Raw genomic sequence first — 14,917 nt, forward strand, 5'->3', positions numbered from 1 at the left:
ACATTAATTCATCTGCCTGTAGTCTATAAGAAATAGATTGAATTTAACACAAATACAATCATATAAATGTTCATAAGGAGTTTGGAGAAAAACCGGGTAGAAAAGGTGCTCCCTTTAATTGGAAAAGTATCATAAAAATATTCCATTGACTTTCTAGAACATATGGAGCTGGCTGGGCAGATGGGTGGGAGTGGGCGGTCCCTGGCACGTGGAGGGTCCCGCGAGTCTGTCTTCCTGCTCCTTGTCAGAAGAGAAGTAATAAGATGCACTAAGTATTTCTCCTGTTTTTAAATAAGGTTCATCTAGTTATGATACTTGGTTTCTATTTATATTTTTATGCTTTCTGAGCTTTCTTTTCTCCTCTTTCTTGGACAAGTCTACTGTGACGGACTTTTCAGCTATTTTAATGGAATGATTCTAGCTGAAACAAATGTTTTTAACCAACTGAGCCACCCAGGTGTCCAATCCCTGAAACAAATGTTTTATAAAAAAAAAAAAACTGAAATTGATAGGATCAATCTGTTGTTTTGGTGCCTTCTCTAGGGATTACCTGAAGGTCTGGTAACTTCCAATCCAGATCATGGACCATGGAGTGTGTGCACATGTGGGCATTTGAAAAGTTATGTATACATTTAAAAAATTTAAAAATTAAAATCTACAGTCATTTTCACATTGTAAAGGAGGCTTTTGTTATAGTTTCTTGTTTTTAGTGAAGATTCCTTCCACCCAATCTAGAACAGATTTGTTTCCTACATTTGGGACTTTTACATTGTGTTTTCTCCAAAGTGAGGTACCTTTGAACTTACTGTGGTAAGTCCAAATCTCATATTTAGTGCAGGTGAAAATGTCATTTTCTCCCCTATGTTGTTAGCCGTTTGGCATACATACTTGCAGACTTAAAATAGAAAGCCTTGTGTATGTGTCACCCAAAACGTAGGATGACTCACAGTCAGGGTTTTGTAGTAACTAATGCTTCACCTTGGGTTTTTCTTACCCTTAAGGGACAAAAAAGAAAAAAAAAATATTCCAAACACACAAAACTTTCATTGGCATCAGATAGAATTATCTCCAGGGAATGTTAAAATAGAAATGGGATGTAAAAACAAATAATCCACCTTTTAAGTAAATGCTTCAATATTGTTTGAAATGAGAACATATTATTTTTGTAATATCTATTTCTAAACTTTTAATTATTATTCACTTTTTAGCTTCACTATTTCATAACTATACAAAATTAACCAGAATACTGTGCCAAAGCTCCATATACCCATGGCTCAATTTCAATAATCATCCACTCATTGACCATCTTGTTTTATGCACATTCCATTTCCTGCCTCTGTGTGACTGGGAACAAAATCCAGATACAACATTTTAACCGTAGATATTTCTTTTTTTTTTCTTAATTTTTATTTATTTTAGAGAGAGAGAGAGAGAAAGAGAGAGAGAGAGTATGAGCAGGGAGAAGGGGCAGAAGGAGAGAGAGAATCCCAAGCAGGCTCCACACTCAGCTCGGAGTGTGACACTGGGCTGGATCTCATACCCCTGGGCTCACAACCTGAGCCAAAGTCAAGAGTCGGACACTCAACTGGCTGAGCTACCCAGGTGCCCCTATAGATATGTCAGTATATGTTTCTGAAAGAAGAGGACTCTTTATTTTTAACATAAAGATAATACCTGTTACCATATCTAAAATATTTTACAATAATTCCTTAATATCTAATCAGTTTCAAATGTCCTCATAAATGGCATAAACAGCTTTCTTTATTTGAGTTTATTTAAATTAGCATACAAATAAAGGTCACATGTGAAAGTTGATACATCTTTTATGTCTTTTCTAATCTATAAACTTACCCTATTATATCTTTCCCTTATGCTGACATATATTTGTTTAAAAAAATGTTTGCTTCTACAGTTTTCCACACCTTACATTTTACTGATATCTTCTCTGAGGTTTGTTTGAACATATTCCTGGGCTTTTATATTTTTTTATAATTGATAGCTGGTGGCTAAATCTATTCTAGAGGTTTGGTCAGATTCAGGTTATCTCTTTCAAAGCAAGATAGTGATAGGTTCATGTCTCTTTTTATGATGTTAGCAAACACGAAAGCTCATACCTTGATCCTCCTTTATCCGAGGTGGCGAAATGATGGGACCGTAATTTTATCACCCCTCCTGCTTGTTATCTAGGACATTTCTATAATGAAACAACTCTCCTCATGTTCTACTTGATTTTCAGTGGAAGAATTTCTTAGGAAAAACAAGATGGTTTCTTTCCTTCCCTCCATTTATCATTTTTCAAAATAATGAGTTGGTTTTAGTGGTGACTAATTATTTTTCCTAACATTTGACCAACAGTTGAAACGTTACAACTAATTGCCATTATTATCCTTATCAATGCTGAAATTGACCCATCTTTAGCCACTGAGAGTCTCTTCAAGGTGGTTCCTGAATCCTTTGACTATGACCCTAGTGTTCTTTTTATAGCTTTCTTGTCTATTTCTTTTCTCGGACCTGAAGTCCACTATTTCTCTAAGGAGCCAGATTCCATTTCGTGGAAAATATCTAGAATGAAAGAATGTTTTTAGTTGGATGGATACTTTGACCCAATCATCTGTCAGCAAACCCTGAGTGTTGGGATTAAAACCCAAGGTTTGAAGTTAAATAAACAAACAAACAAAAGACCCCGGGGTTTGAATCCCATCATTCACCAGCTTGGTGATCTTAGAAAATTACAGGGCCGTAATGTGGAGCCACAACAGCAAAGCAGCAGAGACTAGACTCACAGTAGCCCCAGTATTGTCTCCCGCAGAGATGCCGGAGGGAAGGATGACCCTCACAGCTGGTCTCAGCCATGAGTCCCAAAAACTCTCGCGGTGGATAGATGTTGATCCCGCCCACTGGCGGGGAAAGTAGCCAGGGGTAGGGAAGACCTAGGGTCACCAATAGCGATCAGGTTTGGGGGGGAAAGTTTTAGTTCTGCCCTTTTCATCATCCCTATATTGCCCTGCGCAGATTTCCCTCTTCCTTTTGGTAATTGTCGCAGGGGCTGGATATCAGAGGACAGGCCAGGAGCAGTGGGCAAGCCCAAGGCAGAGCTCCGGCCTGGTGCGGTGATGAGCCGATGGCAAGGAGTGTAGCTGGTCGGACCAGTCCCTGAGAACCCCCTCTACACACACACCCCACCTGTGGGCATCCACCTGTCACACAGAGTGGTGGCCTCAAATAAAAGATTATTCAGAGGTTCCCTGGAGGCCGGGTGAGCACAGTATCACATGTCTCCCACAAAGGCACATGACCGCCAACATACGCACTCCTGCTTGATGTGTGCCCCTCTCCGTGGGCGCATGTTACTAACCAAGGCAGCTCAGGGTCCCAGAGGAGCAAGGATGAGCTCAGAGGGCAGATTCCGAGAACTGGAAGTTTAGAGAACAACAGCGGAGAAGGCGGGACTCATGAAAAACAGAAAAATACATAAAAGCCAGAATAATAAATATGCTTGAAGAAATGAGAGAATTTACTGAGGATAGGAAGTGAGAATAAACAGCTGAGTAAACGAATTAGAAATATTAAGAATTAATTCTGCCAGACAGAGGAAAAGAGCACTGCATGGTATCTTTTATATGAAGACTCTAAAAAAAAAAAAAAAGAAAAGAAATAGAGAAGTTAAATTCATAGAAACAAAGGGTAGGAAAGTGGTTGCCAGGGGCCAGGGGCTGGAGAAAATAGGGAGAGGCTGTAAAAGAGTGCAAACTTTTGGGATGCCTGGGTGGCTCAGTCGGTTAAGCGTCCGACTTCGGCTCAGGTCATGATCTCATGGTTCATGGATTTGAGCCCTGCGTCAGGCTCTGTGCTGACAGCTCAGAGCCTGGAGCCTGCTTTGGATTCTGTGTCTCCCTCTCTCTCTGCCCCTCTCCACTCACTCTCTCTCTTTCTGTCTCTCTCTCAAAAATAAACAAACAAAAATTTTTAAAAAGAATAAACTTTCAGTTATAAGATGAATAAGGTCTGAGGATCACATGTATAATATAGTGACTAGAGTTGATAACACTGTAATGTACCATTGGAATTTGCTTAAGTGTTCTCACATACACACAAAAATAAATCTGTGAGATGACAGATGTGTTAGCCAGGTGGGGGGAGCCCTTTTACCATGCACACGTTTATCCAGATCAGCACATTGCACCCTTGAAATATCTTATAATTTTATTTGTCAATTATACCTCAATAAAGCTGAAAAAATGAAGTTAAATTAAAAAATTTAAGGAATCCTATCGTTACTGACTAAGGAATTCACTGGATTACTGGGATGCCTGGGCGGCTCAGTCGGTTAAGCATCCAATACTTGGTTTTGGCTCAGGTCACTATTTCTCCCGATTTGTAGGTTTGAGCTCCGTGTTGGGCTCTGTGTTGACAGCTTGGAGCCTGGAGCTGCTTTAGATTCTGTGTCTCCCTCTCTCTCAGCCTCTCCCCTGCTCACGCTGTCTCTCTCTCAAAAATAAATAAACATTAAAAAATTTTTTTAAAACACTTAAAAAAATAATGAAAGTATCAAGTAAATTTGTGAGCTGAAAGATTAGGCCAAGGAGTCTTGCCTGGAGGCATTGGGAAAGGACAAGGTAAAGAATGGAAAAGCAATTTGGGGACTCAGACATGTGTCAAAGTCCATTTGTTAGGGACACCAGAAGAACAAAAGGAAGTGGAAGGAGGCCAGTAGTTCAAGCAATAATGACCAAGAATTTCCTAATGTCACACGGCGAGTGAATGGCAAAGCCAGGAGGTCAGGCCAGGCGAGCTCGCTGGAGTACATACTCTGGGCCGGTATTTACCGGCTGCTACATCGGCTGCCAGTCTGGAGAGGGAGGACAATAAAGTCAGGCCTAGGACATAAAGAGGGGACAAATACAAAGTAAGCAGGTGAGAGCCTGTGCACGGACTGAGGGAGACAGTGTGGCAGGAGCTGGGGATGTCTGGATGTCTCAACTCAATGTGACTGAGGTCTTCAAAAACAAACATCGAAACCCCCAAAACACAGAAACCACAATCTAAAAATAACCACAAAAAAAGACAAGTCACTTCCTCTCTCTGATCCTCAATTTCTTCATCTATAAATGGCAGACCGGAACTCCCACATCATAGGCTGTTGTAAAGATTAAATCGTATAATATAGGTAGGATTCTGAACACAGAAAACCACTGCACATACTCATATACAATAATACAGTGTTTTAATTTAACAATTCAATAAATATTTGTTGAGGATCTTCTATGCTCCAGGCAGTGGAATACAAAACAAGACAAAAATCTCTAAAGTGATGGCATTCCTGGGATAGAAGAGGGGTGAGGAGGAGAAAGGCAACACACATAAATAGATAACATGATGTGAGGCATTGTGAATGCTACTAATGAAATTAGAGCAGAGTAAAGGAATAGAAAATGGTGTTTGTGAAGAGGTACTATTTAGCAGGTTGACCGGGAAATGTCTGTGGAAGGAACAAGGTGAGTGAACACATCAGGAAACATCTGGAGGAGTGGAGTTCTTGGTGGAGGGAGCAGCAAGTGCAAAGGTCCTGAGGTGGGAGAGTACTCGGCACATTCAAGGAATGGCAGAATGCAGACACCTTGCTTGGGAGCAGAGCGGGCCAGGAAATAGTAGCTGGAAATTAGATCAGAGCGGTAGCCAGTGGCCAGATCATTGTCTTCATCTGTCACTAAGAATTCAGCTTCTCTTTCATCATTTGAAAACTTTGTCTTTGCGTACTCCACTAAATCAGAGATGCCAGCTGTGGAGGGAAGCCCAGCATGGGCCTTCTTATGTTAGCAGATTCTTTCTAGCCTCTGTGGTTAGTATGGCGGAAGACCCCTCAAAATTGAACTTCCTAGGTGATTGCCTCCTCCCTGCTAGCTATGGGAAGTAGCTTTTGATCCACGGTGGTCATTCCAAACCTCTGATTGCCCTTGTCCAGGTCTGTGGGAATTACTCAGAAATGTCTGAAGTCCAGGGCCAGGCACAATCTGAGTCACCCCTTAGTCCTGGGGAAGGCAGCCAGGAAGCAGCCAGGTCTCAGGAGAGGTTTTGATTTAGTGCTGTTGGACTCTCTTACACCCACCGCTCTGCCCATACTCGAGGGTAACCCTATCTCACCCCTGCAGGCTGAGGTGTCCACGTACTTTAGAAAGGCATCCTAAACACGACCTGGTCCTTCCCTCCCCCAGCGAAGGTGGTTCCCTTTCGCTAATCACAGCAGAAGATTCCTTTCATGTCCCATACCGCTCAGAGGGGTGTCTGGGCCCAGCTGCCCAGGTCAGAAATGAATGCACCCTGTTCTTGCTTTTTCTTCTAGTCATCTCTGGGTTTGTAATCCATCTAGAAGGCTGCCCGTGTCTCATCTCCATAAATGTGGTAGCTCAGTTTCCATTATTATTTGCCAACAAATTTCATCTAAGTGTTTGGATTATATTAAAAAAAATAAGCTCAGGTCTAAGGAGACGAGGGAACAATAAACGACTTAATTGCCACCTACATGGAGTTTTATATGAGTTTGTTGTCTGGGATCCCAGAAAGGGAAGAGTCAGGGCCCATCAGATGGTAGCCGAGCTTTCCCACACTGCATGCTGTTTCAGAGGTTTTGAGCAGCTGTGAATATCAGCAAACATACACAGTGTCAGGAAGAGAGCCATATCTGGACTGGCCCCTTGATTCTGAACACCATGATTATGAGACGGGTAAATACAGACCCTTTAGCTCCAAATATTTTTCTTCTGAGGTTTGTGGAAAGTACTGAAAAATGTACATAATGAGGGGCACCTGGGTGGCCCAGTCAAGTGTCTGACTTTGGCTCAGGTCACGATCTCACAGTTCATGAGTTCGAGCCCCGTGTTGGGCTCTGTGGTGCGCTGACATCTCAGAGCCTGGAGCCTGCTTCGGATTTTGTGTCTCCCTCTCACTGTCCCTTCCCTGCTCTCACTCTGTCTCTCTCTCAAAAATAAATAAATATTAAGAGACAATTTTTAAAAATGTACATAATGAAGAGGGGAATCTATTGACTGTTTTACTCAGTAATGTCCTGGCTGGCTTGACTTTGTATAATAACGCACCTCCCCATCACTTTCTTTATCTCTTGTGAACAATAATTTTAAGATTTTACCCAGTTTCTCTATCCCAGTAATTCCTAGCAACCTGGTGCCTATTCCCACTATCATGCCACAAAATGGCATCAGGCAGATATTTTGGAGAAGATTAGATGGAGCTAATTATAGCTTCATGTGCCTGTCTCCGTAAGCTCAGGGGAGGTGTTGATGTGGCCATGACAAATTCTATAGCTGGGTACCTGCCTAAGAGCTGAGCCAGGTAGGGATAGAAACAGGATGAAAAACAGTGTAGCCCAGTTCATGGATGAGAGATTTCCAACTAACTATTCTGAGAAAATGAGGGTATTGGTATTTCTAACCTTCTGAGATTGCTATCATGTACAGAAATGACTTGACACTCCCAGAAAGTGTGACTTCGTGCCAGCCCAAAGCAACCTCTTGTGTGCTGGAGGGACTGTGGACCTGACTTCCCACTTCTGAGACTCCAACACAGGTAATAGGGGAGCATGTTAACTCATAGGTGTCTCTGGGGCTAATGAAATAAACAGTAGCAAGGTATTAAAGTTCTTCAAAAGGATTTGCGGTCTGATCTTATAACACCAGCGTCCATTTCCTCTTTTGTTGTAACACTCAGATAAACGTGGGAAAGGAAGGACTTGAAATAACTGGAGACGTAAACTCCAAATTTGTGTCTTCAGATAGCACAATTTATTATCGGCCAGGTAGAGCTGTCCCCCAGTGAACCACTGTAAGCAGGGGAATTTAGAACACACGCCATCCTGCCAATGTTTTTTATTTCCGGTTTTTTACCATCCCTTCCAATTTCGGCCACCTGACTTACAGTGGTACTTAAAATACTTTGTGGCAACGGAATAGAACAAAAAGAACGTGAACTCCAGAGTTAGAGATGAGAAGGCCTGAATCTTGGCTCTACCATTCACTTAGGTACTTAATGCCTTAGTACGTGTCTAAGTACAAGGTACTTAATGCTTTGAGGCCTCAGTTTATTTCTCTGTGAGACAACAAGAAAGCCTCTATTAGTCTTGCCCAGGGTGCGGTAACAAAATACTACAGACTGTGTGGCTTAAACAACAGATACTGATTTTTCTCTCAGTGCTGGAGGCTGGAAGTCCAAGGTTAAGGTGCCCTCAGGGTTACTTCCTGGTGAGACCCCTCTCCTTGCTCTCTTTCTTGCTATGTCCTCACAGGGCCTTTCCTCTGTGCACGCATAGAAGGAAGAGCTGGGGTATCTCTCCCTCCTGTTGGAAGGATCCAGTCCTACTGGATCAGGGTCTCACCCTTATGACCAATTTTTTTTTAATGTTTGTTTATTTTTGAGAAAGAGAGAGACAGAGAGAGCACAAGTAGAGGAGGGGCTGAGAAAGAGAGGGGAAGACACAGAATGTGAAGCAGGCTCCAGGCTCTGAGCTGTCAGCACGACATGGGGCTCAAACCCACGAACCATGGGATCATGATCTGAACCGAAGTCAGGTGCTTAAACAACTGAGCCACCCAGGCGCTCCCCTCACTTAACCTTAATTATCTTCATTAAGGCCTGATTTTTCAAATATGACCATATTGGGGGTTAGGATGTCAACTTACGAATTTTGGAGGAACACAGTTCAGTTCATAACACTCAAACACTGTCACAGGGTCATTTCAGGTTATTTATACACAGGACCTTGCCTTGTTCCTAGAGCATAGTAAGTGCTCAATGGATATTGATTCCCTTACCTTCTGTCCTGTGTCAGTTACCTCCCTAGTGGGTCCCTTTCTTCTCTACCCATGAAAAGCCAGATTTGGCCCTTTGCATGGATGGTATAGATAGTTACAGAGTGAACAGAGGGATTCCTAAGACGTGAGTTTGGTAAAAATCTCCTCTTCCCTCATTGGTGTGGTTTCCACTTGCGGGCTTCCTTTTCCCAGCCACTCTCTCCTTTCGGGGAACTGTCCTTCCCACCTACAGGGCTAGGTCCAGCCTGTACCTTCGCCAACGCCCTGGCCAGATAACTCACGCCATGTTCTTTCTTTTGACGATTTGGATTTGAGATTCAGCCCCTGCTGAAGGACAGAAATCCAGTCTACAAATATAGAATGAGGTTGATGGTAATATAAGTAGTAGCATATTGAGAGCTCAGTGTGGAGCAGGTACTGTTCTAAGAGTCTTTCACATATTGACCAATGTAATCACGACAACTCTGCGAAGTAGGTATGTTCAGAATTTTCCCCTTTTTACATTACTTCCCTTTTTGGGGAAATTCAGGTGTGAGAGTGTTTGCCCAGGGCCACATAGCTATTAAGCCTGGACAGAGGCAAAAGTTGCATATCTTACTTCCAGATAGAAAAGCAGCTCACTTTGGTCTTACCCTTCTTTCTAATGGAGTCCGTGACATGTTTCAGTGTCTTGCCAATATATCCCTTTTTCGCTTGAGCAATCTGAAGTGGGGTGTTGTTCTTCAGCCAAGGGAACTTCTATTAAGACAGTGGAATTTCCTATCAGATCTGTGGCACTCAACATTAGAATATGTTTCTGAGATTAACAACCGTATATAAGTGACTATGGAAAATGGTTTACTTTGTAAAGGATTCAATTTTCTATTACAAAGTTTAAAATTGTTTAAATCACAATGAAGAAGTTCTAGAAGAGATTACAGGAGCAGTAAAAGTCTCCTTTTCCGGAAAACACATGATTTTAAGCGGTAACGACTGGGTAAGCTCATCATTAGCGGTGCGCCCTACAGAGGATTCGATGTGTGTCTGCATATGCCAGTGTGTTGGGAGAGAAGCTGTGTGTTTTCTATCAAGCCTGGAAAAGCTGGGAGGCAACGTTGGGGCTGGGGGAGGCGAGGAAGGTCAGCGAGCTGAGCCAGGTGAATACTATCGATCAGAAAGCTTGTGCCTCTAAGCTATGATTCCAAGAGTGTTTCCAAGGAGAAATTAGTAGAGAAGGATAATGAATCCATTGAAATTGGTAAGATACTTAATACTGCCTAGGTTTTATTTCTTTGAAATCTTGCTGAAAATACCAGTTATGCATGTGAATTACTCTTTCTAGAGTGTTCTCGATTAACATATACTGCTATTGCATAGACTTAACCAGTGGCTAAGAGTAACCAGTGGCTGAACCGTGTACATTTTCTTTGGAAAAACTAGTGGTGTGTCTAGAGCCAGTCTGCCTGATGTCCAGATAGCTAGCGGATATCATTGCCCATGTGGTCAGCTGTAGCTGCCAGAGAGCAGGCAGAGTGGCTTAGGACACATTCACAGTTCTCCTCCCAGCCTGCAAAAAATACTGCCTCAAAATGTTTGTGCTTGACATTCTTTCCAGAAGGAAGTAACGAAGAAATAATTCACTTGTGGCTTCATTTGACAGGCATGGAAATGAGGGCTCTTTCTCCTTTGGCTCAGGTCAGGGAGTAGTCAGTCCCTGTGGGAGGCAGAGTGCCTTCTGCTGAAAAATGAGTAAAGGAAAGAGAAATGAATTGGAGAGGAAATGACCATAAAGCTTGGTGGCCTGAGAGGAGGGTGCGTCAGGAACCTAATACTAAACATTAGGAGAGAGGACAAAACGGAGACAGGGTGTGACAGGAAAGGATGCAGGTATGGCAAACCCAAATAAACGGTGTGCTCTTTCATCTCATCCGTGCCTCCACAAATCTCTCATTATTTTCCCAATATTTGAGATGAATGTGACCTCCTGGCTTAGTCAACCTTGGGACAGGCAGGGATGTGGGCCCTTCTCATCCCCCCAAATGAAAAGCCTCAAAGATGCACCCAGGAGGGAAGAAGGGCTCAGTCTTCTGTGTCGGAAATGATTCTTCCAAAGCAGGTACCACGAAACCTTCTCTGAAGGGAGAACGCACAGTTCCACGGTGACGGCATTGCACAACCCCAGAGAATGCCATTCACGCTGCAGACTATTTTAGCTCATGGAGTGGCGTTGTGTACTATGCTTGTGGCTGTACACAACACCTCTGCAGAATCACGTAGCTTTAAACAAACTCACTTGTTATCACTTCTTGATAAGTTCATATTGCAGTCAATTTTGCTAATTTGTTTTCATTAATAAGGAGCTCTGAATGTATACGATTAAATTTCATTCTTCCAAAGTGTTCTTTCTTCCCTTCTCTTGCTTAATATGTTTTTGTAGGTGTTAATATAAATCTAGGCTTATTATATTTTTGCTGTTAAGTCAGTGGTTGTGAATTGACAGGGGCGGGTATAACGGAATTACTTGGGAAATGTTTTCAAAAACCTCAACAGGAGAATGGATAAGCAAAGCGGTATGTACACACACATACATACACACACAATGTAATTCCATGTATGTGAAGTTTGAGAACTAGAGAAACTACTCAGTGGTGACAGAAGTTATTCTGGAGAGGTGACACTGACTGAGGGGTCACACAAGGGAAATTTTTGTGGTGATGGACATTTTCTGTATCTTGATCTGGGTGGTGGTCCTGTGGATGCATCCATATGAAAAAGAAATCAAATTGTATGTACACTTAAGGGGTTGTGCTTTTTATTGAATGTGAAAATTTTCTCAACAAAATACTGTCAAAAATGTGATAGTCACACACATATACCAACCCATGCCTCCACCCTGAACTCAGGGACCAAGATGAATGAAATATGGGGAGCAGTGGATACAGACAGCATTGTGTATTTTTTTAATGATTATTTTTGAGAAAGAGAGAGACAGAGTATGAGCAGGGGAGGGGCAGAGAGAGAAGGAAACACAGAATCCGAAGCAGGCTCCAGGCTCCAAGGTGTCAGCATGGAGCCTGACGTGGGGCTCTAACTCATGAGCTATGAGATCATGACCTGAGCTAAAGTTGGACGCTCAGCCAAGGGACCCACCCAGGTGCCCCAGCATTGTGTATTTTTAAACGCTCCCCATTATTCTTTCCCACTCTTGCTGTCAACTTCCAAATATTCTTTTAGGATGAAAACAAATACACAAATAATATATATGACTTTAACGTTTGTAGAAGGTCCCTGGAGATACTCAGTTTTTTCCTTAAGAAGTTTGCTTCCTTTCCAGTTTGCTTCGAGGAACTTCTTTTGTTTTGCTTTGAGTGATTTCAGTGTTTCTGAAGGTGTACAATTAATGATTAATGTGAGGAATATATTGGAGGTGGGAGGAATCATGAAGGCCTATGAGATTCTGCCTATGTTTATAGTTTGAATCAGGCTTAGAACAAGTTGAAATATTTGGATATTTAATATTGACAAGTGCCTAAAACTGCAGTGTTTTCAAGTAAATCTGTAGTGACATATTTGGGACCTGTGCTCTCAGCTATCCTGTTCACTCTGATGCATATTAAGGAGATTGGAGTGTGATGCGGATTTAGGAAAAATTTTTTTTGAAAGTAGCTTGCGAATAGCTTTTGTAGAGTTATTCAGAGAATGAAAGGCTTTTTTCACTTCACACTGGACTTTCTATTTAAAAAATATTCTGGGGTGCCTGGGTGGCTCAGTGGATTGTCTGATTTCAGCTCAGGTCATGATCTCGCAGTTCGTGAGTTCCGGCCCTGGGGAGAGGTCTGTGCTGACCGCTCCGATCCTGGAGCCTGCTTCAGATTGTCTCCTCTCTGCTCTTGCCCTGCCCACACTCTGTCCTTCTCTCTCAAAAATAAAGAAATATTAAAAAAATATTCTTACTCGTGTATTGATTTTCTGTGATCTATTCTAAAGATAGAATTATGGCTGGTCAGATGAACTTCATGGGTTTCTAAATTACTTTTTTTTTTTTCATTTTTAGAAGTAAAAGTATTTAAATGGAGTCTGCAGGCTTAGTGCTAACTCTGTGTGTGTGTGTGTGTGTGTGTGTGTGTGTGTGTGTGTGTGTGTATTTTGCCTGTGAACACTCCGCCACATTCCCCACATTCATTTTGATTCTGAAGGCGGTGCAAAAACAGACTTCTACCCAAGACACCCTGGCTTTAGCACTTAGCTTCCTCCACCAGCATTCTGTCGGTCTGGAGGACCATGCACTCATTCATTCAAGGGCAGACCCGGGGAAGACCTCAGAGATGAAGTAATTCAACCAAACCCTGACCTCCATGTCACACTCCACTTAAAAAATAAACTTAGACCTAAGGGTGAAGTGGCTTGTTCAGGGTCACCTGTCTGGTCAGAGGCAGAACCAGAATCGGATGCCTATGTGCCACCTTTGCTCCCTATACCACCACTGTCTAGCGTTCTGCCCTCAGAGTTCAGTATCACAGAGCAACAATACACAAGTGTCCCTTCCTTTCCTCTGAGGCCCCAAGAGCCGTCTCGTCTGTATCACTTTGAGAGCCTGCAGCGACTTCCTTACTTTTAATGTGAATCCTATTTGGGTGAAATTTTGAAGAGTTTAAGAGGTCGCCTTTTGGGGGCCTGCCAAGGGCCCATTATCCTATTTCACTAGCTGTTGGGAGCTGTGGTGAGCCAGGGGATTTCCTCACTCCTCACTTTCCTCAACTAGGAAATGGGGGTGATCACACAGGTGCACATCCGGTGCTTTCCATACTTCCTGGAGCGGAGCAGAGCATTCGGAAATTTTCTTTGGGAATCCAGCAAGTCCTTACGGAAGCCCTCCCGCTATCTCCTTGAAAGTTTGAGAAACTGACTTTAATTTTCTTCAGCCTTTTCCTTCCGCCGCCGTGTGGGGGCTTCTTGACTTCTGTGTTGCTCTGGCGGTCGGCAAATACCACAAATTTGTACAGGATGAGCACAGTAGGTTTTGCTTGTTCGCTTCCAGCTCTCTTCCCCGAGAGATCCAGATTTTTGTTGAGCCGTGGGACTCTGAAGCAATCTGGGACATCTTCTGTGACAATGACTCCAAGGCCCCTTTTCAGCCTAAGAAAGGGTGAAAGGATTGGGTTGTGAGTCCGGGTAAGAGAACAGCCCCCTAAGACCTGTTCTTGGCAACGCAAGGGACCACGGAAAAGCAGACGATATGAGGAAAACGATTGTTAGGGCTACAGAAGCCAAAGCTTTCAGGAGCTGGGAGACTCCGTCATCCCTTCGGTCACGAGCAGGGCAGAGCCTAAACTCAGGTTCCCCCGCCAGGATGGGAGCTTTTTCCTGCACGGCAGCAGCGTCGCATTAACCCCACCTCTGCAAGCGCTAAGGAAGTTCCCTCCCAGCACCCACCCAGGCGGGGAGGGGCGAGGCTGGGGCACGGAAAGAGCCAGGGAAACAGCGTATCTCAGCACCCTGCACACGCAAACTGCTCGCCCTACTCGGCGCGCTGGGGGAAGCGGGGGTGGGGGGGGTGTTAAGACCCCAGATCCAGGACACAGAGACTCCAGGTGCGCCGGGGAGAGATCCGGAGATTGCATGCTCGGTGAAACCACCGTACCTACCCCTGGGCTGTCTCCCCCCGTGCAGTGGCTGCCTGGGTACGCCCAGCTCGGAGGGTGTCCCCTAGATGAGACGCCCGGTCCCTGCCCACGGTCGGAGCCCGCGAGTGGCCGCCTCTGCCCCGCCCCTGCGGTTTCCGAAGGTCTAAGTGGGATTTTTTTTTCTTCCCGCCCCCGTCCCAGCCCACGCCAGGAGCGGCGCTAGGTTGTGCCCGGCTGCGGTCGCTTTTCCTTTTCCACTCCCACGTCTCTGACTCCGGGGGGTTTCACCCGTCTTCCGTCCTCAGCCCTCACCTTTAAACATTTCCCAAAGCCACCGCACCAAAAGTGCGCGACTGCTCGCGGGCCGCACACGGAGCTCCTGCCGCCGGCATTCCTCGGATTCCAGCGCTGTGACGTCCCCGGGGCCGGCGCGCCTCCAGCCCGGGAGCTCGGGCTCCAAGTTTCGGCGCTCCCCCGCGCGGACGCCCCCCC

General features: G+C 44.1%; 1 long non-coding RNA gene across 1 annotated transcript; it reads right to left on the minus strand.

Moving 5' to 3' along the window:
• Nucleotides 1-12,808: 12,808 nt before the first annotated feature.
• Nucleotides 12,809-14,887, minus strand: LOC115286701. The gene is made up of 2 exons (XR_003906221.1): nt 14,738-14,887; nt 12,809-13,937 (listed from the first exon to the last, which is right to left on the minus strand). It is a non-coding gene; the product is annotated as an uncharacterized LOC115286701 (long non-coding RNA).
• Between the last annotated feature and the right edge of the window lie 30 nt (nt 14,888-14,917).

The sequence above is a fragment of the Suricata suricatta genome, chromosome 3, assembly GCF_006229205.1.
Source record: "Suricata suricatta isolate VVHF042 chromosome 3, meerkat_22Aug2017_6uvM2_HiC, whole genome shotgun sequence".
Taxonomy (NCBI): domain Eukaryota; kingdom Metazoa; phylum Chordata; class Mammalia; order Carnivora; family Herpestidae; genus Suricata; species Suricata suricatta.